Genomic DNA, 25,775 nt, shown 5'->3' on the forward strand with positions numbered 1-25,775 from the left:
GTCATTCAACCATAAATGGTTCTTTTCAGATCCCTGTCAGACGACCTTGGTCGGGGGTGGGGTTGCGGGAGTGAGGTGGGAGGTGGGGCGGGGGAAGGGCAGGGGAGGCTTGTCCCTCATGAGGGTCCATGCCTACCTGCCCTGGAGTATCTTCAACATCAATCAATAGAGAACACATCCCCTCAAGCTATCATAGTTGGCCCATTATTCAGGAACCTCATTTTTCACAGACAGCCTCTCAGCAGGGGGTATGTCTCACCTTTTACCTCACCAGCATCCATATTCCCTCTGTCCCTTCATCTCCTCTATTCTCTGTTACAAAACCTTCCTTATCCCCTTTATTTCTTCAATCCCTCAACAATTCCTTTAATTATTACATAAGTAATAGCTACATTAAGCTAGGAAGGTCATTATATCTCTCTTTTCCTTAAGCAATTGCCTAAAACTAATCTACTAAGTCAAAGATATGTTGTGATTTGTGTTGGTTAAGGGAATACCCATATCTCATACACCTTGTGCTGTCAAAATAATAGATACTTTGCATACCTGTGTTTTATATATATTTTCTTATAAGGTCATATATAAGGTTTATGTCTATTTGTTACAAAGGTATTGATTTTTTCCCAAAGGAGGAGGTGGGAAGAAGATATAAAAAAGTTTGGTGAATTTAGAAAAGAAAATATAAATTTTAAAAGTTATTAAAACATAACAAAAGGTATAGTGCCTTTCCCTTCCTCCTAACAGAAAAAAACCCTAAATCTTATTTTCTTAATATCAGTGATGAACTATGTTAACAAATTTATATATAGACATGCTCTAAGGGAAAAAAAAATACTATTTTGTTGCTGTCGATTGCCAAGTATTAGTGTTCAATAATTTATTGCCTATGCAGGATAAGAGAGATTTTCAAAAATTATGTTTGATATATAATATATTACAGGTGTGTTTTCATAAAACCCTTAAGGATTTATAGATCATGAAAGAATTTGGCACAAGTGCTGGCTTCACATAACTAGGGGAGAATTTAGAATGGTCATACTTTGCGGTGAAATTTATAGGAATTCCCACACAGGTGACCTTCAAAGAAGACTAACTCTAAATCAGAATAAAATCTTGTATTTTAAGAGTTTTTAAACATACAAATAAAATGAGGCTAGATTTATGAGGCCTTATTAAAGATAGTTAGACCTCCTACATACCTCTATTGTCTATACTGCCTCTTCAACAGATCTTTGGCAATATTCCTACCCTGAGCTTCTCTTGTTAAGTTGTCTATGGCTGCAAGACAGCTTTAGATATGAACACATAGACTTGAATCCAACTCTACAGAAATTCTTCCTCTTTCATATTTACTATCTTTTTTATCACTTTAGTGAAACTCTGATAATATTATTCAGCACACAGTATTGTATATTTAGTTTTTACGCGTCACCAGTCTACCAATTTGGTATCTAATTGGTCTAATTCAGAGTTTCTTTTTTGAAAGCGATGAAGTCTAGAGAACGCTTTGGTTTTTTTATTTTAGTTTTTCAAAATTCTATCAGCAGTCTGCTCTATAGATATGACCTCTTACTACAAGATATTTATTAGTTTTCCTAAAGCTTATGTCTGACCAAGCCACTCTCCAACTTATACTACAAGTGGCTCCCTTTTACCTCTAGGGCACTATTTGGCATTTAAAACACTTAAAATGTGGCCCCTTCTTGCCATTCCAGTATTACATTTTGTCCCTGACCATATACTCCTTTTATAAAAATTTTTCCAGATTAAATGTCAATACAATTTTTACTAATCATTTTATAATATTTTGCAATTCAGGTTCTCTCCCTCCTCCACAAGATGGCAGGTAACATGATATGGATTGTATATGTTATCATACAATACATATTTCTATTTTTGTCATGTTATAAAACAAGACACAGATTGCTTATACTACAGAAAAATAATGGAGGAAATAATACGAAGAATGGCATCCCCATATACTCTTTGATTTAATTATTTAGGCCTACTTGCTGTTCCTCACAAAAGACATTCTATCCCACAATTGGGCCAAATCTTGAAGTTATTCAGGACATCTAAGAGAGTTACATAAACAGGGATAATATAGGTATGGGGACAGTAGGAGCAAATACATGGAAAGGGAAAATAAGGGCATCCTTTGAAGAAGCAGCAAGTAGGTCATTAAGATAAGTAACAAAATGTTAATAGGCCATCTTTTTAAAGCTATGAATAATTAATGTAGTAGAATAATTATATTTGAATATTGAAAGGGACCTAGAAGATCATAGAGATGCAATCCTTCAGCAATATCTCCGCTTGATTATCTGAGATGGAGAGAAATGGAAAGTAGTGTGAAGATTGGATTTAGTTATCTCCTGACTGTAACAATGAAGATACTTAGCTCTTCCTTTATTGGGAAGATTGATTTGTAATCCACAATCTATTTTTAGATTTTAATCCCCCAAACGTGATAGCTCAGTATTTTAAGTAGATCTACCCATTTTAACTACAAAAAGGCGTTAAGTAACTACAAAAGGTGAACTAACCAAAAAAAGTGTTAGGTAACCAAAAAAGGTATAATCTAACCAAAGAAGGTGTGAACTAAAGAGTGGACAGTCCTGGAGAAAAGCATCTGCTGTGATTGGTAGATGTGAAATTTAGGGGAAGTGACACAAGGTAAAAAGATCTTTAAAAAGAGGACCAGAGGCCAGAAGAGGAAGATATTCAATTCGAGGAGATCTAAGAGTTCTCTGACTCAGAGGAGAGACTGGAAGACAGTCTTGAGTGACCAGAAGACAGACACCCAAATTTCTTTCCATTTGGATGGTTACCACTGGTAAGTGAAAGGCTGACTTAGTGACCCTGCCTTTCTTAGAGGTTTAAACCTTGAGACTCTTTTCCCTGATTAGGGACTTAGTATTTCTACCTGGCTCAGAGGAAACCAGAGTTTCCTCTCTCTTTCTCATTCCTTAATATCTTTCCTCTATTGTAAATAAACTACCATAAATTCCATTTACTTTAGTAATTCATTTTGGAATTTAGAAATTAAATCCCTGGTGACCACTTAATATATATTCAGAGTCCAACCACAATTAAAATTTAACAGTAGACATATGACTTAGTTGTTATGAAGGTGAATACCTTTTTTCCCTTAATATTATATTGTGATTTCTTCTATCCCCCATCTTCTCCTTTCAGATATCTTGGCAGTTAAACCAGTACCCTGATAATTATTCTTCTTTGCAGTTTCTCTGCACATACTTAATCTGTTATAGTTTTTCTTCCCATATTTGTTTTCTTTAGTGTCCTTTCTCCTTTCTCATGTATCACATATACCAACTGTAGATGGCACCAATTGATTCCCTAGGGCCCTTCCATTCAAGGCCTGATCTAAGCCAATTCTATGTAGTTTGCAGGATCTAGTGCAACCACAACCCTCAAGGAACTGTGGCTACATGCCAAGTGCCAAGTTCAGAACCGGATATAAAACAGATGTCCACTGCATGTCCTTTATAATCCAGTCCTGGACAGTGAATTACAAAGAAGCCTGGAGGGATCATGACATCTGAAAGAGCATATCATATTTAATACAGCAAAGTCTTGGAAAACCAAACTGAATTTGCTTAGTTCTTAGAACAAATCCTAGGTAGGAAGTTCTCATTTACATAATTAGAACATGTTAAAAGCATGAGATATAAAACAAAGTGCTACTCAAAGGAAAGATTTCAATAGATCTGATATAGATGATTGAATATTATTTTGGACATTAACTTATTGTCCACTGCCAACTAGATATTTTCCAATGTGATATACCATTATACTTATTTTTTATCTTCCTTCTTTCCCAAAAGCCTCTTTAAGATAACTCTATCTTCTAATCTACTTTTTCCTCAAAGGTTCAGGGCCTGGTTGGGCATAGCAGGTACCAGCAGAAAAAAAGATTCCTTAAAATATCACTTAGAGGGAAGCTAGGCGACTTAGTGGATTGAGAGCCAGGACCAGAGATAGGGAGACTGGGGTTCAAACATGGCCTCAGATATTTCCTAACTGTGTGATGCTGGGATAGTTACTCGATCCCCATTGCCTAACCTTTACCACTATCTTGGAACAATACAAAATTGATTTGATTCATTTACATTTGCCTCAAAAGACAGGATTGTTATAAGGAATGTATTTTGTTAAATGTAAGTTTTTAAGCACTATCATTATTATCCCACCCATTTAAATATCAATACTGTTAATTATTTAATTATATCATATATAATTACATAATGTATGTATAAACACAATAATTAAATAATTAGTTAAGGGTAAATGCAAAATTGCTTCATACAGATCAGTAAAATCTATGATAGCCATTTGGGGTATCTAAGTTCTGTTCTGTATTTTTCAGAAAATCGATCTGAAATACATATATGAATGATTTTTTCACTCTGCAAACAATCCATGAACTTTTTGTAATACTGCATGATTGTCCTCTTAGACATCTCCAAGATTAAATCTAGTTCATGTAAACCAAGATTTTTGGTTCTGGAGCATGAGTTAGGCTTAGAAAGAAAGGAAGCAGATTATCAGAAATATATCAAGGACAAGTCATTCATGACTATTCACTTCATTTTTTTTTTTTGCTATGAGATCCTAAACCAGCTGTTCCATCAGTGGCATTAGATAGGCAAGAATTAGTCAAACACTGACTCTGATGAATACCATGAATAAGATGGAGAAATTTTGGGTAATAGATGGTAGAATTAGTTTGATATGTAACTGACTGAATGTTTAGATCCAAAGAGGGTTGATAAATTGATCAATGTAAACCTGGAGGAAAACTGTAGTGGGATCCATAGGATTGTCTTTGGCCTTGCTCTGTCAAAATTGTGTAATTAGAATTTTCTCCCCAGAACTCTTTTCCCCAGCTTCCCATTTTTGTTCTCAGGTTACGTGCTAACACTGGGAAGATATATTTTTATGTAACCCCTTGCTCTTCTTCCCAGAAAATGGCTATGGAGGCTGTGGAGGCTATGGGGAGAGCATGGCAGGAAAGTTTACTCACTTGGTTATACTTAAGCTTTGTACTTCTATTTTTTTTTTATTTCTTCCACTTGAAGTGATTACTAATAAATCTTATAAAATATAATACTTAAGACATATTGGAATTAATTTAAATTTAACAAAATGTTTATCAATTTAATTTGAAGCAGCAAATTTACTAAATTCTTTCTATGTGTAAGAACTTGTGCTAGGACCTAGGAATACAAAGACTGAAAAAAAAGTGACAGTCTCAGTCCTCTAGGAACTTAAACTCTTAATAGAAGAGACATGACATGCATAGATGACAGGCTTATCAAGTTTACAGAAAATGCAAACTTGAGAGGATAAATAAAAAACACAATATTATAATCAGGTTACAAAAAAGATTTCAACAGGCTAGGTAGAGGTGCTGATTTAAATGAATATTTTAAAAAATAAATGTAAAATTCTACACTTGGGATAAAAAAAATAAACTACACAATGGCAGGCTGATTGGAAGCTGGGATAAACATTTTATGTGGGGAAAAAAAAAAAGAGACCAAGAATTGTGAGCAGATTATATGCTCAATGAAAGTCAGAAGCCTGACACAGCAGCACCCTTCTCTAACCTCCCTCCCTGTCCAAAGAAGTCGCCTGCATTAACATAATTATAGTGTCAAGAACCAGAGAGTGAGAGGAGACAGACTTGCTCTTCTCTATCCTGGTTACTTCATATATGCATTATGTTGTTCCTTTCTAGTTAATCCTTTTAAGTAATGAAGGATAACTATGAAGTGGTAGACATCCAGGGCACAGTGGCAAGGATGGTGGGTTAACTTTAAATCATACACTAGGAAGATGGATTTAAAGAGTTGGAATTAAAGATGAGAATGTAAATCTTTAAATGCAATAGAAAAGTTGGCTGCTATTATTAATAGGGAGCCATTGGAGTTTACTGACCTTGTTAGGCAGGCACAATTGAAAGCCCTGTGCTTTAGGAATACCACTTTGGCAGCTGTATGGAGGATGGAACATGCAGAAAAGAGCCCTGAAGCAGGCAGGCAGAGGGAGCTAGAAAAAGTTAGCCTGGGGAATCCAAACTTCAGAAAGGAATGTGATAGAGCTATATTTAAGTAGTTAAAGGGCTATCACTTGAAAACAGACTAGACTTGGCTCTGCCAGGCCCTGAGGGTGGGGCTAGAAGTTGCCAAGATGCAGATTCAGGTTTTATGTGAGGAAAGACGAACAATCAGAGATGTCCAAAAAGGGAAAGAAGTTGGTTCAGGATGAGGATATTTTGAGAGAAGCTATACAGGGATTCCTACTCAGGCTTGACTGTGAGTCTGTGATCCTTCAAGGACCCCACTCAAGTCTTCTATGACATCTTTCTGCATTAACTCTAAACTACCATAATTAATTTCTTTTCTTATTCTGGTACTTATAATGTTTACCACTGATTTGGCAGTCAGATTTGCCTGGTACTATGGGCTATCTTTTTAAGCTTTGTACTTTTCCCATCTCTTTGGGTTGATAAACTTATTCCTCTTTGGATCTCTTGAAGCACGTTTGGATTACACTCAGAAATGCTCAATGTATGTGTGTGTGTGTATACATTCTTCATATTCAAAAGACTGAGTTGAAAGCAAAAGGGTCAAGAAGAATGAGCAACTGAAAAATATTAAAATTATTTAGGTGCCAATAAACTAACTTATGAAGTAATTCTTGGTATCTGGCAGTGATACAGGTTAGGACCTTAGCATATGGATACAGTCCCTTGACTTCAAACTGATATATGTAGCCTTGATATGGGATTAGGGTGAAGAAAGAAATATACATTTTTATGAAATATTCATTAGTTGAGATATGATTTACTCGAATTTAGAATCATACATTCTAAGTTTCTAAGGAAATGAAAGCATAGGGGCTAAAATAAAGAATATAATTCTCAAAAATAAATTTAATTGGTATGAAATTTTATTTTCTCAAGTATTTACTGCATCAGCAAAACCTCCTTATAAACTCTTAAAAGACAGTATTAGAAAAATATCTTGGGACAGCTAAATGGCTCATTAAATAAAGCACGAGGCCTGGCGTTGGGAGGTCCTGGATTTAAATCTGACCTCAGACACTTCTTAGCTGTGTGACCCTGAACAAGTCACTTCAACCTGTTTGCCTAGCCCTTGTCTCTCTGTGTTAGATTTGTTAAGACAAAAAGTAAGGATTAAAAAAAACCAAACTAACAATTTTACGATTAGACAATAATATCAGAATTTGCTAGAATGCCTAAAACATTTATAATAGAGAATATTTATAAGTATGTAAAGACTTTGTGAAGCTTTACAGGCACAGTAAATAAGCAAAGAAAATATTTTTCTATACATATAAGTACTAAATTAAGGTGGGTCTCATGAAGAATATTATTTAAAATTTTGCTAGTGTAGTTACATAAATTTATTGATTTTGGTTGCCAATTCATTTAATTTTATAAAATAGTGCTTTGTAACTCTAAAAAAAGTCCAAATAACAAGCAATTATGAAGGCCTACATATCTAAGACAAAATTTTATTAGTATACAATGTAATTTGTAAACAAATTTCTACCAGATTTTTTTCTAAGCTATAATTAAACAACAGAAGCTATAAAGAGCCCCAAGGAGACTTAAAAACAACACATAAACAATTTAACAACACTGAAAAAGTTTAACCTTTAGTACTTTTGTTTCCATACCATAACCCTGAATACTGTAAACAAATTACTCTGTGATAGAAAAGTAAATCCCAAGCAATAAAAAGAAAGCAAACATTTAAGACATTAAATTAAAGTTACTCTAAGTAAGGATTTGAGACCACACACAAAATTCAGGACACTAAATGTTTTGACTCTGATACAAATCAAACCCCAAAGCAAATAGGCTATCTAGATGCCTTAGAAGAAACACACAGACACAGACACACACCACCTCCCCCACCCACACAATAGGTTTAGAAAGTTATTTTCAAAGATAGGTAGGCATTCTTCACCTTGGGTTTAGGCCAGGAGTTTAAAGAAGAAAAGGGCAACTAAAAACTATCTTACTGGTTCAGGTACCTATAAAAATACTCAAATGGAGAGAGGGGTTCATGGAATCTAACAGTGGGAGGTTGTGGGGGTGGTAGAGATTCTTTACACGTTAGCATATGGAATAAGGTCTTTGCCTTCAAATGAAAATCTATGTGTTGAGAAATGAGAATGTCAAATACTTTTTTAAAAGGGACATTGCTATAATTTTTCCTGTTTTAGTTCCTGGGGAATTCCAGGAATTTTTTTCCCTTTCCAATAATACTGGAAGATATTTCCTTGGAAGAAAAGCATTTACAAAGATAAAAGGCTGCCATACTTTTGGGGGGAGATGGCAGAGAGCAGCTGAGGCAAAAAAATATATACATAACTCTATCATATCTATTTTTATGCATTTTTTTCTTTCATCACTTTCCTGAATAACAAGTATGACATTTCTATTACTCCATTTCTTTTTAAAAATGTAATTATTTCATCAGTTTCTTCCCCTACCAATCTAACACTGCTTCCTTGACAGAGAAAAAAGCCAAATAGATCTAAAATGTTTGTTATTCATAATTTTTATTTGTTTTATTAACACATTTATATTAAATTAGGATTAGGGCAAGATATAAGACATACGTTTTATTTTTACATGAAGTTATATATTTTAAAACCTTCTTGCTAACAATGTTACTAAATGAAGCAAAAATGCTATAGTAAATTTAGCTCTAAAGAAACACAGAATGTGGCCTTCAGTAATAATCCTAATAAAGTGCAGTGTCACTTAAAAACTATAATTTCACTTTTCAACTAGCAGTATGTTAATACATTAAAAGTAACATAGTAATGGACTCCTTATTATGGCTATTCGGATATTCAAAATTAATAACATATGTCATGACTTGCCATGTAAGTTAGGCTATGGTGCTGAGAACCAAACTTTCATATTCTGTGAAACACGTTCTTATGAGATGAAACAAAGCAGATGTAATAAATATTGTAAAAATGCAAAGGATATGAATGAATAATCATAAATTTTCCTCTAATATTCCATGATGTAAAGTTTTTTCTTTATAATCAAAACTCTTAAGCACTCTTTTTCTTTAAAAAAAAAAAGCAAATGATGGAAAATGCATTATTTTGCACTCATTTTCTATGATAATGAAAACTGTGCCAGAAAGAAATATAAGCTGCTTAATTTTATTTTAAGTAAAATTCAAAGAATTTGTTCTTATGACTAATGGCAAATATGACTATATAATCATGCTGCTCAATCATTTTAGTTATGTTTGACTCTTCCTGACCCCATTTGTGGATTTTTTGGAAAGATATTAGATGGTGTGCCATTTCCTCTTCCAGATCATCTTACAGATGAGGAAACTGAGGCAAACAGGCTTAAGTGATTTGCCCGTGGTCACACAGATAGTGTCTGAGGCCAGATTTGAATGGAAGCAGTCTTCCTGATTATAGGCATGGTACCCTGTGTATTAGGGGAGTAGTTCTTTAAATATTTTGTGGCCCTTTAAGATTACTAGGCAACTCAATGGACCAATGAAAAATTGAGGACTCAGACTTTGCCTCCCTCCAGCCTCTCCCTTCCACTTTCAGTTAGATTTCAGATGGTGTCCAACTGATATTGAGAAATGAGTAAGTAGCCTGACTTTGCTTGAGATATATAACTCTCTCACTCTGTACTTGTTGGAATAAGGGATTTATTTAAAGAAGGGAAAGAAGGGTATTTGGATGGGAGAGAGGGTTTAGGGTTTCCCTGATCTTATTAGTCTTAGACAGAGAATAACATTATAAAGTCCTAGATGAAAAGACAGGGCTGGCAGGGTTGAGGATCTTTGAGTTCTTTTAAAAGTAAAGTCCTTTCCTTTGGCCAAGGGCCAAAGGAAAAGTCAGTATCTTCCAGGTATCAGGAGAGAAAGGTTCAGCAATCTCTAGGTGCCAAGAGAAAGAGAAACAGAAGAAGTCTTTCCAGGCAGTTTTGAATCTCTCTTCAACTGCTTCTTCCCGGTGACATTCTCTTCTGGAATGCACCTTGACTGACAGCTCTGCAAACTTGCATCCCCTTGCCTCTGTTTGCAGGCTTCCTTCATTTCACTTTTCCATACCTATCTACTGTGCCACCTAACTGACCCAATATAAGTTTAGCTATATTATATTCCAGAAGACATATTACAGTATTCAATGGGTTGACCATGGATTTTTGAAGTACAAAATACAGATGCTATCTTCTAGCTTCAAGCTATGCGATTATGGTTAAATTACTTAATTTCTCAGTGCCACATGCAATTCTTTAAGACTATAATTCCAGATGAGTGCCATTTAGAACAATAAAGGGAATTTACTTATTAGGATATCCAAGAGATGAAATTTCAGATCAAAACCTATACATACATGTGTTTAGCAATAGATATAGAATATGCTATCAATATGTAAAATATTATGTTATAACAAACACATATCATATATACCATTGCATATTCTGTACCAATATTGCAAAGGAAAAATACTCTAATTTCAAAAATCTATATGTATCTTCATAAATTATAAACCAAAGTTAAAAAGTTTCTTTCTCTCATCCAATAAATTAGTTGAGAAGCTTCTCCTCTAGAGTTATCAATGTCAAATTTTAAAAGATTGACAGGCCTGCATAACATCATTTTGAAGATAGAATTCTGAAAAACTTAAAGAAAAAAATGAATAAAAGGATAAGGGAGAGGAAAAATATTTACATAGTACCTACTATGTTTCAGGCACCATGCTGAAGATATTATTTCATTTGATCCTCACAACCACTTTCCAACATCGATGCTAAAGTATAAAGGATATGTAATATTATATTACAAAATACACTATAAAATATATAATTTTAAATCTGGTGAAAGGAAATAACTTTTCAAAGGATAGGAAGATTAAAGGAAGCAAAAAAAGGGAACAGAAGCATGAAGGATATGATTGTTCTAACAGCACTCTTTTCTAAAATCAATGTTTTATAATTGGAAAAAATCTTCTAAATCTCAGCCAGTTATTTCTCACCTTCTTGCAAACTATGATAACAGAAAAGTTACTGAGGAACTAACCCAAAGTTCACATTTTATTCTATAAAAGTTAAGGTATTTTTTTACCTATTATTGCTGACACAAGTTTGTTTCATCAATAATACATTTCCTGCCAAACTCTCACAAGCAGGAATAACTATATATTTCAGATTGAGTCTTTCTACTCAACCTTTAAATTGCCACTGGGGCCTGCAGGCAGGAGATAATATTTCTAGAAACGAGGTGTGCAACATGCAGTGAGGAAAAATGTCCATCTGCTCATAGTGCAGGAAAAAAGCAGCCTCTCACATCTGATGATAACTTCTATGAGTATATCAATGCCATAAAGAAGATCATTTTACTATTATTATTAGTACTAAAAAGAAACGTGAAAGAGGGGGAATTTCAAAGGAAGTTTTATCCCTAATTATATTAGTGCTCCTAGGTATGGTTAATGGCACCAAAGGATGGAAGGTCAGTTTGAATAAACTGGACCACACTATGATGGTCACAATTGGTAGCAGTGTACTGATCATCATATAAAAGCCACTGAACACATGAAAGGAATTACAGTACATCACACATCAAACATTTTGGCCTTGTGCTTCCTTCCTCTAATCCTACTGGCAGGAAATGCTCTACATATCCTGTGAGGTGACCAGATACATTTAAAAGTGGTCCCTTGCTCCACAAGCTCTTGCATACAGAAATAGTTTCAAATTAAGCTGAACCACTTCTACATGGCGCTAATATACTATGTCCTCATTTTCAACAAAGAAATGGTTCTCCAGGCATAAGGTAATGTAACTGCATAATATAAATTTTTGCTGAAATTGTTTTAAAAAAAGAGGATACTGAGAAAACATCTACTGTCAAGTGGTATATATATGATAGCACATGTGGCAGATTTATCTGTGCTTCTAGGGTGATTAAAATCTTATTCATTAACAAATTAATATAAATTAATTAAATTAAAAGGTGCAAGGAAAATATTTAGGGTTAATGGGTCTGAAGAGCCTAATTGAGTTACCATTTAAAAATATATTTATTACATTTACTAGTATCAATGTATAAAAGATGTATCTGCATGAGTTAGAATAAGGTAGGCTGATATTTCTGGCAAGACAAATTGATGTGATAAATATTTAAATAGAGCCCAATAAATTACTTTTTGGGGGCAAGTTCAGAGCAAATGCTAGTTAGGGATTGGTCTCTTTATGAAATTCAATAATGAACTGGAAAAAGATTTAGACTTTCCTCTGTATTAATTGTGTTCTGTCACATACAAATATATATTGTAAATCTTAGATGGTACATCTGCCTTTTTTGTTGAACAGTAGAAACAGTTCGGCATGATTTGGCTAAGTCATCAATTTGATGTTTGGGCATAACTTAAGATATTTACTTTCCAAGATATATCATCTATTGAGCAACCAAACTAAACAAATGTTTCTTCTGTAATTGTTTGGAGTTTTCATTTTTTCCCCTAGTTATTGGAAGATGTACACAGTTCTGTGGTACAATACCTCAGTCTTATCAGGTGTTAATTAAAATCACCTGGAAATGCTGAGGTTGCGTTTCACTGAACTCAGGAGCCTCAAGAGGACAGCGCAACCTTTTAGGCTTCACTGGTAGGAAAGGGCTCAATGAAAAGGACAAACTGTCCAGAGTGTGTTTGATAATCTGACATGGGACAGAGGTTCTTTTCACTGTTGTGTCAGTTTATCAAACCCATACCTGGATACCAGTCAGTACAGTTAAGGAATAGCAGCTCTCTGGGAAATGCATCATCATGGACACATTCTTTATGCTGCACTCCGTCTCATCTGCAGATACATATATATCTGTTATATGATAACTTACCCTGGTATAAACTTAGCCAAGTACTCATGATATAATGAGGAATTCCACATTATAATCTGGATTTGTTTTTCAGAGCATATTGTAAATAAAAAAATATGTAAATATGAAGTTTCTTTTATAGAGAGGTTATCTTTTCCTAAATAATGGCATTGAGAGTTTTACATTGAAAATGCCACATCATAGGACTTAATATGAAGTGGTGACTAATGAATTTATAAATCAACAAGTCTCCTATTGTTGGATGAGAAGTTTGTTAAAAAAAGCAAAACCTTCATCCAAATGATCATATTTTTGTTTTAAAAAAGTTTTAATATTGTCCTAGATAGATACTTCTTAAATTGTAAAATCTGGCCTTAAGTGCAAGATTAACTGACTATCTATACCTGGGAGAAATAAGCTAACGTGATAGAAAAGGAAGATGTTTAGAATTCCTGTATCCTTTGGTGAGAAATTTCACCAAATGAAATATTTTAGAATTTAGCCATGTATTTAAGAGTTACTTCCTATTGATATTTATTAATTGGGTAATCTGAATTAAATATTCTAGAATAAATTTAACATGAATATGAAGGGTGTTTTTACAGGTATTAGGTATATATTTAAAAGCAGTATAACAGAAAGGCTAGTGTGCTTACTGGGCTTGATTTTAGAAAGTTCTGAGTTCTAATAACATAGGTTCTGGCACTTGGAAGCTGTGTGATCATCAACAAGTCACTAAACTCCTCTGAGTCTCAGATTCTTCATCTGGAAAAGAAGAGGGATGAAATGGGTGATTTTTGAGGCTGCTTACAGCTCTAGAGCTATGATGTGATGATACTCCACCAACAGATCTTTGGAATATTCTTTAAAAGTGGGATAAGTAAAATTCAGAAAGAAGTTGTTCTCAAATTTTAGTTTGAGGAATCAGAATATCAACCTGTACTGTAATATCAGATGAATATCATTTTAATTCTGCATTTTTACCTGTAGACATTTTAAATATTTTTCTTTTGTTGCTTATAGAAAGAGAAGTGGTGTGCAGAATATGTGGAAGGAATTCTTTAGATACCTTACATATCTTAATGAAAAACTGTGGAGTGACAAGGTCAGTATATGGACTGTCTGTTAAAGCCTTCAATTTTTAACTTTCCTCAGTATTCACTAGTTGCTGTCACATACAAATAGGTGTTGTAAGTCCATATAAATTGAGGGGAATTTGTTTTCACTCAATGTATTTAAAATGTTTTAATCAATGCATTTCTAATAAGTGATATGACAATGTCATTATGAACTTGGAAACATCTTACTGGTTATTCTTTGACCACTTTTTAATTTCAAACTGGATATAACTAGTGATTTAATAAGTTTACTATTGCTGATGAAAACAGAATCTCCTGCCTTTTCCTGAATCTCAGACTCTTCTCTGTAAAAAGTCTTTTGACTGATTCCATGAATGGTCCAATGTTTCTGGCACAATTTGGATGTCTTCAAGGTTCACAGCTTAATTATGCATACATAAATCTGAGAAGATTTCTGATAATACTCTATTTCTCCTATCACTCTGTTACATTTCTCAAGAAATAATGGAAGTAATAAAGATAATAATAACAAAATTCCCCATGATTACATCTTATTAGTATGTACAATAGTGATTTACTGTATATCAGCTGGCATGACTATACTTGCACAACAAATACAAAATAGTGAGGAAATAAATTTTAAATATGTATAAGATACTTTTCCCCTAGAATTCATTATTGACACAACTTTACTCATCTGCAATATTTTCTAAAGTACTATAGGTTTCTAAAAGAAAATAACAAAAGCATCATTAAAAAGGGTTAAATATAGTTGATAAAACATTCCAAAATCCATGCCAGTAGAACTTAAGAGTCATTTTCAGCACTGTTATTGAGGTAGCTTTTGGCAGCAAATAGAAACATATTCTTAGAAACCTACATCCTGCCACAGGAAGCCACAGAATACACCATAACTCTGTGAGTGCCAAATTTAAACCCAAAGCCTTCACACTAGATCAGCTGAAGAACATGACAGGGACTTGTTCTGCCAACGGTGTTTTCAAATCCAGCTTTCAGGCAAGTTACTCTAAATAACAAATGGGTCTGATACCTCCTTAACTTGCTAAAAAGAGGTTATTTGCAACCAAACACTACACATTACAGGATTAGGACCACAGCATCCCAGACACTAAATATGCCCTGCCAAACACCAAAATGACAGTTATTTAAAGATATATTAATGTTCTCCATTTTTCATATGAAAGGAAAATTCAGGGTGGAATCAAAGATTAAAGTAGTAGAGGGAGAAAGAAGTATAAACAGTTTTGTTGAAGTCTGATAATTTAATTTTCACACTACTTTTGGGAATCGTATACACCCCATATTTCCATCTAACTGTGGTTTAGCATTTAAATACATATGCTTAGCCACAGGAAAAACTACAAAGTGCATTCAGGAGAGAACCCAAGACCGGAAGTTTTAGATGTAATGCCCTGGGAATAAAAGCTATGATTCATTCATATGCTTATAAATTAGATAAGAGTGAATCCTCTATATGTTTTATTGTTTCCACAGATACAAAATTTTGGTTAGTTTTTATTATATTTTACTCATATTGGGAACATTAATTCTACTAAAAGCTACCACACAATCAGATTTTTATATGATACTAGTACATGCTTTGTCACTTTCTGTATTTTAGAAATACATATGTATGTGCATACACCTGCATATGCATATGCATAAGTGCATTGTGTTTGTATGTATATGCGTATGTTGTGATCCCTAAAATGGAATGTAAGCTGCTGAGGGCAGGAACTATTTAATTTTTATCTCCACATACTTAGTACTTTACACAGTGCCTAGTAGGTAGTAGGAACTTTAATTAATGTTCGTGAGCAGTCAACATAGAACTCCGAAGAATTCATGGGTTGTGACTTATGTAACAATTTTGCCTTCTAGTTCAGTGGTGCCAGAAAATCAACCAAAATGCCACACAGAATTATGTTTCTCATGTTAGAACTTTGGCTATGACACTGGAATATTGCTTTCCAAAATGAAATTAATATACTCATTTGTATACATTATGATGAAAAATAATTTTCTTAGTGACTAGGAATTAAAGAATATAGTAACCTTCATGAATTTTATGAGGCTTAAAAAAATGTTCAATTCTAAAGTGCAATGATTAGGATTTGGCTTTGCAGAAACATCATAACGATAAATTATATTGGTACAGTTACAGTTTTCAAAGAGCTTTCACACCTGTGTTTCATTTTCAGGAATTAAATATTCATGAGGAGTCAGTTTTTAAATGAAATTTTGCATAGTAAATTAGATTTCCTCATCAGCTTCCTCTACAATGAAAGATGTATGACCACTTCTGCTGCAACCCTTGCCTAGTAATGATAGCAGGATAACAGAGAACCATTGGGACATGGAAAGCAACAATCATTTGAAAAATTTTACATAGTAGGAGGGAACAGTTAAAAAGCAAATTTTACATGTTCTAGAAAAAGATCCCACTGACAGTTATTTCAGGAGAAAAAATTCAATTAGGTTCTTCTTTCCCAAATTTCAATTGGAAATAAGTTGTCCTATCAGGGACCTATACCTGTTATTAGTATCATCAAAAAAGGTTCAGATTGCCTAAAAGACAGCTTGCTAATCATATTGTATACGTTTGTCTCAAGAAAAGAATTAAAACCTAAAACTTGGTTCTGTCTTGTGCTATTAGCTGGTGGGGCCCTTCAAACACTGTGATTTTACAACAAATTGTATGATTGCACTAAAAAAAGATTTAGAAAATGTCTGAAAAAAAGAAATGACTGAAAAATTTAACAATTGACAGTCTTTCAAGAGCTGTGGTATAAATTGGTCACAGATAAAATCCCAGAAGGGACATCAGAGGACCCACAAATATTTATGGAATGAACCACAAGCTGTATACAGAAGTTCGCAAATGTCCCATTACAAGAAGGCTCTAGTTCTCTCAGTAACAGATGTAGAACATTCACATTATATTCAAGTTAAGAAACTTACTATTTAAAATTTTTACAAAAGAAAAAAATCTGTCTTGAATATCTGAAAATTCTTTTCAATAGCAAAAAGTCTGAGAAAATAAAATATGAATTAAATTATATTTTATATAAAATGTTAAATTTATTAAAAAGTGAATTATTTTTAGAGAAAATGCCATTGCAATGAAGTCAGGTGGCAAAATTTCAAAATATTCTCAAAGCAATTCCAATTTTGTATTAACTAGTAACAAAACCTCACTTCTAGATATAGTGCTTAAGTAGTTAACTCTTAAATTGCACAGATTTAATGAGGAGGATTAACTTATAAACATCCAGATTTTTATCAATGTAAAAAAAAACTCACATCATTAATTTTTGTAAGTAATCAAGAAAATTTCTATACAAAATATCCCAAAATTCCCATGCCTTCAATCAAATTTTCATATTAATTCTATACATTTGTATCAGTGTAATACTTGTAATCAGACAGTAATATGTTAATATTACTAGTGAGGAAAGAGTAAATTGCTTCCTTCTTGGAGGTGTTTAAACTTTCCCTAGTTTGGTAGATTTCTAACTCACCCCCACCCCCGCCCCACGGAAACCATTCACATGATCTGATTGCTGAGAAGCAACCCTGAACTGAGCCTATAGGGTATTGAAATGATTTTGGAATGGAAGCCCCAAAAATTCTATTCTGAATCCATTGTATGGTACGGTATGGTACACATACAGTCAGCCACTGAACTCCACATGCCAGACACCCCAGACAGTTTGAAATAGGCATGTGTAAAATTGTTTCTATATGTGTATTCCCTACTTTAACCTGTCACAACCTTGCTATATGATTTTAATAACTAAAAACTTCAATATGCAAAATGTCATCATATATAAGGAAACTGATGACAGCTTTAGATGTGTTTTTTAATCAATGTTCTCCTCTACTGAGCTTGAAGAGAAATATTTTGCTATTTTAGTTTACTTTGGTAAGGATGGCAATACAATATAATAAAGATGGAATAAAAAATCATGTATTCCTTTTTATAATTTTTGAAGAGAATTGTGCTAGTTAATGGATTTGACAAAAGGAGAGAAGGCAAAGTAATGTCCTTTTAAAGGAATGTGAAGACATATGCAGACATATATATTAGGCATCAAGAATTTATTAGGTGACTTATATTCCAGATACTGTGCAAAGTGTTAAAGGTTCAAAGAAAGGCAAAAACATGGTTGATGTTTCAAGGAGCTCACATGGAGCTAATGAAGAAAACATAAAAATAACTAGGTACATTGAAGTTATATGCAGAGTAGTAAAATATGGTTAGTTATTTTAATTCATTTCTATTCAACAAATATGTTATTAAGCACATACTATGTACAAAGTCTGGTGCTAGTCCCAGAGAATACTACTATAACAATAAAAGTCTTTGCACTTAAAGAGCTGATATTTTACTTTATTTGATATGGAGAATGGGGCTAGTAAAAAGTCAAAGTAAGGAGATACAAAATATGCAAAAATAAGTTAATACAAATTGTTTTGAGGAGGAGGACATGAAGAAAATGGATTTTGTAATTAGATGTGTACTAGAAATTTTTCCAGTTTGGTAGGAGCTAGCTGCCAGAGTTTCTACTCTAGTGACATAAGGAAATTAGAGAATAGATCATTCCTATGTTATACTACAATATATGGTAAGTACCTCATGGGTGATACAGCTAGTAAGTGCAGTAGTTCAAAGGAGACCACATTATGAGAGCATTTTTCATATAGTAAGATTTGAACAAGGTTCAGAGTAATGGGTGTAATTTTGGCTAGCAAAATGGGGGACAGGATGGGATTGAAAGTGTCAAGAAATCAATTAGTGGTCATTTATTAAACACTCACTATGCCATGCATAGAGCTACAAGGTAGTGAGGTCACTCTAGGGAAGAGGAATAACATCAGTAATTACTGTCCAGTCAGTAATTCAATAAGCATTTATTAAGTGCTTCACATGTGCTGGGACAGAGTAAATTCCACCGAGGGAATTGTTGCAGTTATTGGATATGAGCTGAAACAAGGAGTTCATGAAGAGAAAGAGGAGAAGCTAAAGATCTTAGGATGACAGGTCTAGTTTTAGAAGGGGCTTCAGAGATAATCTAGCTTAATTTTCTCATTTTGCAGGTGAGGATGCTGATAGTTTAACCAAAGAGTGACTTCTTAAGAACACGGAGGCAGAGAGTAGACTGGACAAGACTGTGTGAAAGGCACCCTGAATGACAGACTAAAGAGTCTAAACTTTATTCTAGAGGTCCTGGGGAGACATCAAAGATTTCTGAACAGGCCAATGGTAAGATAAAAGTGGTGTTTTCAAAGAAGTAATTACAATTCAATGCAATAAACTTTTAGTTGTCTGCTTTATGAGAGACAGCACCAAAATGAATAACACAACTTAGTTCTTGAGAATAGTTTGGTAAAGCTGGTCTTGGAGGAGGGGACACTTGGGTTCAAGTTCTGCCTTTGATACATGCTCACCTGCAATGACAGAATTTATTTTCTACAGAATTTCCCTGTGAAATCTGAGGCCTTCACCAAAATAACCAAAAGCTTATATTGAATTTTTAGTGATTTTTGCCTTCAGTGTTCATTTTCCATTTCATATTGGTGCTGAGTTTATCATTCAAGGTATCTGCTAAGGGCTAATGAAAGATACTTGAACTTTTTAAAACATATCTAATTTTTTAAACTTACTGTATTTGAAGATATCAATAAAAAATGAACTAAATAGATCTTGGTTCTAAAAAACTATCCAGAATTCTACTGACTCTTGAAGGACAAGAACTGTGTATCTATGTGGAAGCACATTTTAATGACTTAATAATTACTAGATTTATAAAGGAGAGGTTGATCTGATTCCTTTTCAACTGATGTCATCTTAAGTTCTTGTTTAGATTTATGAATAAACAAAATTTGAGATTGAGATTTATAAAGATGTAAAGGAATTTAGCGAATGGCCCTCTAGTCTACCCTGAAAGGAATCCCCAAAAGTGGTTATGTAGACTGTGCTTTAAGAACTTCAGTGACATCCCTTTAGGGTCAGCTCTCATTATTAAAAAAGTTGTTTTTCTATATAAACTTGAAATCCTTCTCTTTTCAACTTCCACTCATTTCATTCACTAAACTTACTTTGGTTTTATATCTGTTACCAAATAGTCCTTCAAATACTTGGAACACACTTATCATGTCTATTTTAATTCTTTTTGTCAGGTTAAGCATCACCTTTAACTCATTCTTATATAACCTGAACTAAGATCCTCTATTATTGTGGTCTCCTTGTCCTTAAAATGTCATGCCAAAAACTCAAAACGATACTCTTAGAGGAGGTCTAATGAGTGTGCAGAATACAGTAAGATTAGAACCTTCTTATTTCTTGATGTTGTACTTCTCAATCTACCCCAGATCACATTAGCTTTTCTTGCAGTCACATTGCGCTTACAGTTTACTAAAACCCTTAGATCTCCCCCCCCCAGAGAAAGTATTATCTAACAATGCCTTCATGATTGTGAAGTTAATTTTCTGAATCCCTAAGAGATTTGACATATACTCTCATTTAACATAATCTTAACTACGTTCATTTCAAAGCCTGTCCAGGTTGCTAAAGATGCTGACTTTATGAGAGCCAGTATTAGCTATCCTTCACAGTTTTATCATCTGAAAATCTGATAAGCGTGCCTTATCTCACTTTATTAATATCACCAATAAAAATGTTAAATAGTTACTTGGCCAATGACAGGTCCCTGGATTGCTCAAGGGGGATCTTCCAAGTAAACAATGAACCATTAACAATTATTCTTTGAATACATACAGCTTTTTAACCAGTTCCAGTTTGTGTTTCCACTTTTCCACAAGAATAAAAAAGGGATTATTTACCAAATGCTTTGCTAAAAGACAAAGTGAAAGGATTCTTCTAAATTAGCTATTTAGCAATCCTTACTAAAAAGAGAAATGTCTGTAATGACCTATCCTTGATAAATCGACCCTGGTTCCTCAAAATCACTTCTTTCTTTGTTAAGATGTTCACTAAACATCATTTGAATGATGTGTTCTAGTATCTTTGTAGAATCAAACTGAAGCTCATGAACCTATAGCTTACATACTCTGTGTCCTCACTCTTTTGAAAACTGAGATATTTGCCCTGTTCCAGTTTAGTGGCATCTCCTCCATTTTCTGTCATTTTTCAAGTATCATTATTCTTCTCTATCACATTAGCCAGTCGTTTAGGTCTATACATACAAGAATGATACTTATCTGAACCAGGAGACTTGAATTTATCAAAGTTAATTAAATACTCTCTTACCATTTCCTTATTTATCTTGGGTAGCTTAGATTATTGTTTTCTTATCCTAGTGCAGAAGTCTTTCTTAAAGGGACACAGATCCTATGTGGTGCCACCTCTTGTGGAAGACTTTCTACTTTCCCCTGTCTCTTGTCTCTGACATAAAATTGCCATGGGCTGTAGGAAAGTCATTCAACCTGTCAGCACCCTGGATAGCTTTCTAAGACAGTGAGTCACCCAGAGGGTGATAATTTGCAGGGATAAAGAAAGGTCCTCACTGGAAACTGCCCTGAAGGAAGCACAGTCCAGACCTCTCTCTCCCTTTGCTCTTACTATCCATAAACTATTGTCCTATCTGGTTAATGTCTGCTCTATGGCACTCCTCAACTACCTCCTCTTTATTTACAAGGATAGTGGCCTCATCTTCAACTTAAACCCTGGCTACAACACTCTCCCCCCTTCGACAGCAGCTCCACACAGTTGCTGATGCCATCTTCCTAAGCACAGGTTTGATCCTATCAGTCCTTCCATCAGGAACATTTGATGGGATGCTCCACTCAACTAGATCTTCACAGTCTGGTCTGAGTCTGTCTGAGACAGCTGGAAGAGAAGGGGACAAAGTGTTGGGTTTCAAATCTAGCCTCAGACACTTACTAGTTCTGTGATCCTGGGCAAGTCACTTAATATCAAGTCTGCTTCAGTTTCTTCAACTCTGAAACAAGGATAATAACAGCACCTACCTCCCAGGGTAAATACAGATAAAATGTGTAAAATGCTTAGCACAGTACCTGGCACACAGTAAGGAGGTGCTTTATGAATGCTTATCCTCTTCCCTTCCCCTCTATCTTTCCAGACTGATTTTGCACTACTCCCTTTAATATACCTACATTGGTCAATTTGGTCCACAGATAGTTTAAAGTCATGAAGCTGATATTTTGGGAGACCAAATGATAATCCCAGAATTTCAGGGTATTAAGAGACCTTAGCAGCCATTTTGCCCTGCTCAAACCCCACAAAGAATCCCTAATAAGATATACCAACAAAGGGAAGAATTATTATTGCTCAGAGAACTAGGAATTTGTAACAGATAAAAAGGTGGTCTGGCCAGAGTTATAATCATTTATTAATAAAATGAGAGAGGGGGAGAAGAAAGAGAGGGAGACAAATTTCCTTTAAGGTAAGTTCAGATCCTAGATTTCAGCCCAGTATGGTCTCCAGTCCAGTGTGGTCTCCTCCATGCTGGTTGGTGCTCACCAAGCATCAATCCAGGGAGTGAGCCCATCCAAGTACAGAAGTAAAGACATCCTTTCTTTCCTGGGCTGGCCTTTTAAACCCTACTAGTTCCTCCTTCTGTGGTGGCATTGCACATTGACACTCATGCTGATGCCAGGGGATGCCAGGACATTAGATGTGACATTATTGAGGTGCTATGGGATGGAGATATTTTCCTCACACAAATTATAAGGATACAATAACAAATTAAGGGGAAGTCTTAAAAGTTATATAAGTCTTATGAAGTAATCTTGATTCTGTATACCTACCACATGGGCTTTTTTGCACTTAACTAATCTTTCTCAGTATTCTTTTTTGTTAATATCTCTTTACATCAGATGGCATCCTTGATATTAGAATAGTTCCAACTTTTTAGCTGTTGCAGTTGATAAGTAGTATTAGTATTTAAGCCTCCAAGAATCTATCCACCCACAGCTACATGCACAGATTCTTAATTCTCAATATGGGATCCTAGATTTCTGACATATATTCTTATCTTAACAGCATGTAAGTCAATTCCTTTCTCCTCAACTTCAGGACTTCAGACAGTAGCTGTTTCATCTCATAGCAATGGACTTTAATAATTCTTCCTGACCAAATACTGAGTTATGGGAACTGTAGTTCTCTACTTCTTTGAAAACAGATCTCTGTACCTGGTAAGTACCAAATAAATATTATTACCTTGATATTTTTCCATGTTTCAAGTATTTTCATTTTATTTCAAAAATAGTTTTTGTAACCAAAATATTCTCTACATAATAGTAAGATAACAAGAAAAACTTAGTTAAAACAATTTACTTCAGGGCTTACTGGAAAAATGATAGAATAGAGCAATGGAAGAAAATAATAAAATAAAATTGGAATACAAAAAAGGAATAAATTTAAAATGATAGGAAAGAAGAAAATGAGGAAAAGAAGCCAATGGGAAGGAAATGGGTAGGAAGAGAAAGAAGTAAAGAGGAAAAAAGGAGGAGGGGAAGGAGTGGAAAAGTGAGAAAAAAGAACAGAGAAAGATGACAAAAAGGATGAAGAAAACACTAAAAACAAAAAGGAAAGGAAACAGGGCAGGCAGAGAGACTAAATTTTTCTTCCCAGTAAATGGTTTTTAAGGTTCAAATGTCTCCTTAGACTCAAAAAAGGTATTTAACAAAAGGCATAAAATTTTTTAAATTACTTGTTTGATTTACATTCTGATATCCTGATTTTTTTTTTTTTTTAAAACCCTTACCTTCCGTCTTGGAGTCAATACTGTGTATTGGCTCCAAAGCAGAAGAGTGGTAAGGGCTAGGCAATGGGGGTCAAGTGACTTGCCCAGGGTCACACAGCTGGGAAGTGGCTGAAGCCAGATTTGAACCTAGGACCTCCCGTCTCTAGGACTGGTTCTCAATCCACTGTGCTACCCAGCTGCCCCCAGTGATATCCTGATTTTTAAAGATAATTTATGTGTAATTTTGTAATAATTGGAATACATTGAAAAGTTTCCCCCTAATATTTTCTTCAAGAATTTTCTTTGTTAAGACTAATCAACTATCACTCCAACAAGCTTTCCTGCTGTCACTCCTGTGTTCACCCTATTGCCAAGTTGTAAATGCCCTTTACATTCTTCTAAGTCACTAAATCTTGCCCAACTTTCAAAGGCCATCACAAATGAGTGTAGCTCCTCAGCCAAGCTTTTCCTGACCACCCTCACTGAACTCCAGGAGTTACTTATTCTTACCATTCACTTGAGTTTGATACAGGTGTTTATCTCATAGAATCATAGGATCAAAAAGCCTGACACTTCAGGTGCCTTCTAGTCCAACTCTACCTGAGTAAGAATTCCCTCTACCACATTCCATTATTGGAACCCACTGCTTGCCCAAGACACTTTGGACAGTTCTAATTCTGTTCTATATTATAAGCTTGTTGGTGGGGAATGGAGGAGGGAGAAAAGATACTGCATTTTATTTTTTCTCTGTTCTCCCTATAAATTCAATAAAATTCAATTAAAAACTTTTGATTGATTCTGCATTAAAATTATACACAACATTCTAGAACTTTATAAATAGAACACAGGCAAGATTATTAAGTAACAGCTGGACACATACATGTGGGGCAGGAACAATGGCTCTGGCCTGGAAATAAAACTTGTATTGTACTTTCTCAGCTTAATATATCCTCATGTGAGTTACACCAGACTTATTAGGGCCTACGTTTTCTCCTTTGAAAATGACAGATGTAGATTTGGAGATATTTAAAAGTTTATTTCAAGTCTAAAATGAAAAAATCCTATAATAATAATAATAATAATTGGTGAAGTCTTAGCACGTGTGCAGCCCCTGGCATGGGGGAGCTGCTCTGTTCCCCCTCTTCCCAGCTCCTGAGGATATTTTTTGCATGCCTCACTCCACTATCCAGTCACCCAAAGCTAGCACTTTCTCCCTCATCTCTCTCAGGTAATGCAAGGAGGTGGGTAGATGGGTGGGGCATGCTCACAGACTGCTTGAATTTGCCCTCTGGGCACTCAAACTTGAAAATCTTCACCAACACTGTTATAGGTAATATCTAGGTAGCACCACACACCATGTGTCACTGGGCTAAGCTCTTTAATTATGGCCTCATTTGTATACCAGGTCTAAGGCAAACATAATATAAGGAAAATAAGAGGAAAAACTTCTTAAGATGGATTAACATCCGTAAGTGGAATGCATTCCCTAAGAAGCAGTTACTACTTTACCACTGGAAATTTTCAAAGAGAAAATGAATTGATTATTTGTCAGACTGTAATATAAAACTCTTTCAGTTCAAGTATGGTTTGGACCAGTCAACTTCTAAGCCTTTATTCCAAATCTAAGATTCCATAATTCCACGATGATGAAAAAAAAATCATTAAAGTGACCAATCTCATCAATTTAATTCAGGAACCAATTATCTGATGGATGCTACAAATGGGAATTATTAAGCCAATGTCTTGATCCATATGTATAGGCATAGAACAATCATCAATGACAAGGAATACTGGCCTGTGGAAAATGGTTACTTTTTACTTGAATTTTTAAAGCCTTTTTATTCATATTAGCAAAAACCAATGAAACATATACAAGGTTAAATAAGGTTAGGCAAGATTTACAGGTATAGAAACAATGCTAAACTGAAAATATGTAACACATTGAAGCAGCCTAAAGAGTGCAAGGGAAACTGTTTCTTTTTTCTTTTCAATTGAAAATGCACACATCC

At 34.5% G+C, this 25,775-nt stretch overlaps 1 protein-coding gene, 1 long non-coding RNA gene and 2 other non-coding genes across 12 annotated transcripts in view; 3 read left to right on the forward strand and 1 right to left on the reverse strand.

Annotated features, from left to right (window-relative positions):
• VPS13B (vacuolar protein sorting 13 homolog B) overlaps positions 1 to 25,775 on the reverse strand; it is a 1,055,144-nt gene that overhangs the window by 423,797 nt on the left and 605,572 nt on the right. The window lies entirely within an intron of this gene.
• LOC103106521 (uncharacterized) overlaps positions 9,601 to 25,775 on the forward strand; it is a 42,918-nt gene continuing 26,743 nt past the window's right edge. Inside the window, exons 1-4 of one of the 2 annotated variants that reach the window (XR_008917184.1) lie at positions 9,601 to 9,693; positions 13,959 to 14,040; positions 19,136 to 19,301; positions 23,097 to 23,215. This is a non-coding gene — a long non-coding RNA (uncharacterized LOC103106521). Of the gene's footprint in view, positions 9,694 to 11,518; positions 11,892 to 13,958; positions 14,041 to 19,135; positions 19,302 to 23,096; positions 23,216 to 25,775 lie in introns of those variants that run through there. The other variant, XR_008917185.1, reaches the window with a different exon arrangement.
• On the forward strand, positions 12,605 to 12,679 carry MIR875 (microRNA mir-875). The gene has a single exon (NR_034998.1). It is a non-coding gene; the product is annotated as a microRNA mir-875 (primary transcript).
• Positions 12,754 to 12,836, forward strand: MIR599 (microRNA mir-599). The gene has a single exon (NR_034997.1). It is a non-coding gene; the product is annotated as a microRNA mir-599 (primary transcript).

This window comes from Monodelphis domestica, chromosome 3, assembly GCF_027887165.1.
Source record: "Monodelphis domestica isolate mMonDom1 chromosome 3, mMonDom1.pri, whole genome shotgun sequence".
Lineage (NCBI taxonomy): Eukaryota > Metazoa > Chordata > Mammalia > Didelphimorphia > Didelphidae > Monodelphis > Monodelphis domestica.